Source organism: Mus pahari, chromosome 7, assembly GCF_900095145.1.
Source record: "Mus pahari chromosome 7, PAHARI_EIJ_v1.1, whole genome shotgun sequence".
Lineage (NCBI taxonomy): Eukaryota > Metazoa > Chordata > Mammalia > Rodentia > Muridae > Mus > Mus pahari.
Window position 1 is genome coordinate 72,960,221 of NC_034596.1, and position 5,635 is coordinate 72,965,855.

Below are 5,635 nucleotides of genomic sequence, written 5' to 3' on the forward strand. Positions count from 1 at the left end.
GCCTGGCTGGGGCAACTGAGATAATTGCCTAGCTAGCTGTCAGGTGGAGGAACAGAAGACCTTCAGCTGCCCTAAGAGAACAAAGGCTCTTTACTAGCCACATTNTTAATGATCTAGGGAACAGGTTTTGGGGAAGTCTTAAAATTAGGGCTCTACAAAAGCAAATGCCACTCTGCCTGGCTAAGATATATTTTATTTTCAATTATGAATACATGGGGGTATTTGCTTGTGAGTACAGGTACCCACAGCAGCCAAAAGGGGCATTGGATCCCCTGAAGCTGGAGTTACAGACAATTGTGAGCCACCTGATATGAATGCTAGGAACTGGACTTGGTCCTCTGCAGGATCAATACATGGTCGTAACCCCTGAGCCATCCTTCTAGCACCTCTAACTTGTATTACTCCTTTTTCTCATCCTCCTCAGAATTCCAATGCTTCCTCGATGCTCAAGGAATGAATTGTAGCACTCATCCAGGGTTGCTGTCTTCATTTCATGGTGGAATAAGATGGAGAAGATGCTCAACGAATGTCCCATGTCAAAGCAGGGCCTGAACTAAAACACAGTGTCCCTTCCCCCACACACACACACACCCCATGGTGAGCACCAACTGCCTCTCTGCACAGAACTCCATCTGAGCTGCTTCTCAGCCAGTCCTACCTGGATCAACATTAGGAGTCAAGAACCAGGTCAAAGCTGGTTTTTAAAGCAGAGACCTGCTAAAACTGGACACTGAATTATTCATGTTTGGGGTCATAAATAATGTATTGAGAGATAGTATCAGATTTCGACATGCATTCATAATCTGTGGCGTGATTAGTCACTGTTGTATGCGGCCTGGAGGAAAGAGATTAGCTGATCCTGGTGCCCTTGGTGAGTTACTGGCCTTGGAGATAGGTCGTGAGCCAAGTGTTGTGCCCTTCCTATCTCTCTTTGTGTGATACTGAATAGCAGGTATCTCGGTTAAGTACTAGTGCTTAAGTACTAGGTTAAGTACAAAATCCCAGGGTCCTTTCAGCACTGGGCTCTCAGATCCTAACTGCCGTCCTTGTTCAGCACTGACTGGTGTGAGAAGTTGCATGAGGCCTCCAAAGTATGAGAGGCAGAAGCAACTGCTTAACATCAAGACTAAATATCTGTGGCAGTGCCTCCTGGGTCCTCAGCCCCCAAGTGGCCTCATTTTAGCCGAAAGTACCTCTCATCCACCCTTTAGTGTCGTCCATTTCACTGTCCTGCATAGAACATCAAAGAAGCGTCAGGTTGTTGAGTGACAGTCAGGCATTGACTCTCAAAGGACAGTGGCTTGGGGAGGCGGGAGCTGCTGTGATTCGGATACGAAGTCTCTCCCTAGCAGTCATGTATAGAAGGCTTAGCCCTAACACAAGGCTTGGAGGTGGGGCTTTTGAGTTGTGCTTGGATCGGGAAGATCCCCTGAGTTAATCTGATCATGGGTTCATGGTTAAAGGGACTACTGGGAGGTGGGCCTGATTAGAGGAATGGTTTGTTAGGGTTTGGTTTAAAGGCTCTGTCTTGCTCCTGGATTCCTCTCTTCTTTCTGTTTCCTGGCTACAAACTGAGTAGTCATCATGATGTTTGTCTTGCCACAAGCCCCTTACAATGGAGCCAAGAACAAAAATCGTGGACTGGACCCTGTCAAAACATGAGCCAAAATAAAAGTCTCTCTCTCTCTCTCTCTCTCTCTCTCTCTCACACACACACACACACACACACACACACATATATATATATATATATATATATATATATATATATATATATATATATATTCACAATGATGAAAAAGTTGGCCAACACAGTAGTCCCTAAAGATTATCCCAGGAGTAATTTTGTTTTAGTGGGAAAGAGCCAAAAAGGATCATCACTTCTTTACCTACAGGAATCCAACTCCTCAGGCAGAGATGTGCAGGGAATGAAGCCAAGGGACAAGCGCATGCAACAGTTTGAGTAGCGGTCCAAGCTTTTTGCTGATTCCTGAAGCCAAGACCAAGCATGATACAAGAGTTCTTTTGTTTTATCTTTACCCTAGGCACAAAGTGCATTCTAGATTCTGTCTTGTGTCTAGGGACATGAGGCCTTCTCTAGAAGGTGACTGAGGAACCCCTTGAGCTCTCTCTCTCTCTAAGAGCCAGATTGATCCTCAACTGTGTAGAGGGAGCCGGGGCTTGATTCCTGCTTGTCCAGGCACTTAACCCATGACCCCAAAGATGGACAAAGGGGGAGATCTAATGTCCTAGTGATTGATCATGGGGACAAGGGCACCCATATTAGTCTGGAGGTCCACTCCTGGCACCAGAGAGGGTCTGTGCAGTGCAGAATGGCTTCTGCAAATAAACATACCACTGTGTGATGCCCGGGGTCCAGGGAGGACTGGGCCAGTGAGCTGGAATGCGTGCATGGCAGCTTCTGTGGCACTGGCTCCCAACAGTGGTGTGAAAACAATAACATTATTGCATCACTGCAAGGTGGGGGGCACTGACATGCTGATGAGGGTGCTCATTTCTGACAAGGCTGAGGAAATGAAATGGCTCAGAAGGGAATGGGAACGTGCCCAGAGAGTAATAACTGTTAGGCTGTTGAAGAGCTTCAACAATGGATAATTCTGCTGTGATTTCATCAGCCAAAAACCAATTAACCCCTGCGGAGTGATCTAACACACTGCGGCTGGGAAGAGGGGAAGGCCTCCAGCAAACTCTTAAACCCTTCACCAGCTAAGCCTTAGCACTGGGTTGGCTTCAAGGGGAGCGATGTCTACACTGTGCATTTCATGGGTGCTGCAGAATGTGATACGGAAAGTCCCCGAAGCAATCTAATACTCTGATGTCCCCTGAGAGAACCAGCGTGGGCTGGGGAGTCAGCCAGATTGCATGACAGCATCTAGCGGAGGTAAAAACAGAGGGGAGTGCGAGCATTTTAGGCAGACTGATTCCAGGACATCTTTGAGGAAATCATCCCTTCCAAGCTGTTGCAGCGTGGGCTGAAGATGAGGCTGGATACAGCTATGGTGGAGCAGAGACAGGACACAGCAGAGCAGAGCACACAACAGAAGCACAGTCGGGGGATAGCAATGGGATTCAGGAGGGGGAGGAGACAGGTGGCCCTGGGAAGATGTGAAGACAGCAAAGACAGTGGTGGCTCCCTGGTCTCCTATTCCCTGGGTCCTGTCAGCTCTCACAGATACATCCTGCTTCCTTCCCCATGAATCTCTGTAGTGACTACCTCCACTACACCTTTTCTCCCAGCAATGCGAATGACATCCAAAATATCTCTGTGAGAAAAATGTGACCAGGGGAGGAAACCATGATGTAACAAGGTCAGAAAGAAACCCGTTGAAGCACCAAGCTAAAAGGCCCTGCTCACAAGCACAGAGAAGATGAACAGGTTTCAGAATAGGCAAAGTGGTGGGGTGGGGTCCTGAGACAGAACTTCTCAAACAATCTGTGGTGAAGGTTCATTTTCAGCCTTCCCAATCCATTAAACACTGGATTTTTAATTACTAAAATGCAAGTGGCAGGGTCAAATTTCTATAACATGTCTAGTCACTTAGGACTCTCAAGGCAGACTAGTCACATGTCATAGGTTGGACATGCATCGGGTAACATTAATCTAGGAAGCAGTCATATTGGAATACATCATTACAATTCATAGAGACAAAAAGCTGAAAATAAAAGCAAAATTTCTTCACTGGAGAGATGGCTCAGCAGTTAAGAGCACTCGGCAGTTAAGAGTACTCCAGACGTCCTAAGTTCAATTCCCAGCAACTACATGGTGGCTCACAATCATCTGTAATGGGATCTGTTGCCCTCTTCTGATGTGTATGAAGACAGCCACAGGGTACTCATACATTAAATAAATAAATAAATCTTTAACAACAACAACCAAAAGCCAGACCCTTTATTACCCATGATACTGTAAAAACCTGGATCTTAACCTCTCATGACATTGCTCTTTCCACTAAAGGCTAGTTTTAACACACACACAGAGAGATAGAGAGAGAGAGAGAGAGAGAGAGAGAGAGAGAGAGAGAGAGAGAGAGAGAGAGAAACCTTTACACTATAAAATTTACAAAAAAGTATTACTCAACAAAATAACATGGTATGTACATGTCTACCCAGTTTGGATTCCACACAGGAGGCCCATGTCTACAAGACACAGTGACTCCCTACTTCAACTGCTAGAAAAGATCCCCCACTCTCTCTGAGCAGCATGACCCCCTTTCTAGAAATTTGCTTGCTTGTTTCTTGCAGTATATTTCAATAAATCCTGTCTTCGTCTGTTCGGATCCTGCTAAGTTGGTTCACTGTCTGCTTCACTGGTCTTCTGTATGTTATTCCTGTCTTGTTAGACTTGGTACAAAGTGGTAGCTCTCTCAAACTTGGCAAGGGAATGCTCCCTGTCCCCTTCCAGGGACATTCATACTTGTCTGGCCACATTGCTTGAAGCAACCCTGTTGGGAAACACCGGTTTGAAGCTTTAAGACTAGAGAGAAACTATCTTCTGCAGGAGTTCCTTCAGCAACCTATAAGCATTTACATAGCTTAGAAATGCTTGGATGTCCTACCCCGAGAACCATGAGATCACTGGGCCTGCAACAGGACAGACCAAAGGATGTTGACAATTTGGGCTTGGAGCCAAGGGGAGCCCAAGGGCCCAGGGCCAGTGAGATAACATAACCTTTGACAAACAGCAATGGCTTAAGAGTTGTAAGTTCAGACAGAGCTACCTACATCCATTTAATTAGATTTTAATTTCTCTTTACACATTTGATTTTTCTAAGATTCTAAGAGGCAATTATTTTCAGTATCAATTGACTAGAAGGCACAATCCTCAACTTAGAATAAGCGGCTTAAAGAGCCTCATCTCAGCCTTGTTCAAATAGTCTTCCTGAGGCAGCTTAGTTGAATCATGCATCATGGTCCCACTGGGGAGCTGGCAGAGACAGACACCTGGTGGAGACGGGGAGGAGGAGGGGTTAAAAAGCTGTGACAGTGGCAGAAAGCTCTGTAGAGTCTAACAAAAGAAGCCAAAGAGACTCAAAGGGGTCTCACAAGGGCTTGACACTACGCTGGGGCTGTCCTGTATAAGGAATGATGCCTCCCTTGTCATTTAGTGATTTAATGTCATTTAGTCTAAGGGGTCTAATCGTGGATGAAAGCAGATTCTCCCACATCCCCTCAGAGTCCCCTCTGAAAGAGTCAGTCCCCTTATAATGGAATCCTTTATGTGGTGTTCTGGGGTAGCAGACATGTCCTCGGTGTCATTGTGTTGAAACCAGAATGTGGGAGAAACTGGCCAAAACAACAGGATAAATCACACGAATAGCATCAGAAAAAGGAAACCAGAGGGAAAGAAAACCAATGCAATTTTAGTCATTAGTGCTTAGTGTGCGACCTCGAATGTGTGGCTGCTGTTATAACTAGGCCATGCTTAAGATCCCTAAAAGCAGCAATATAGCAAGAGGTTATAGGTTGTAAAACTCAAGAACATGACTGTTAGCCATCAGGGATTTCTGTGGACCTGCCCTCAGGGACCTAGTGGCAGCTTGTGTCATCATCATCTGCCACCACCAGGTGTTCCAGATCTCCCTCTCCCTCTCCCTCTCCCTCTCCCTCTCCCTCT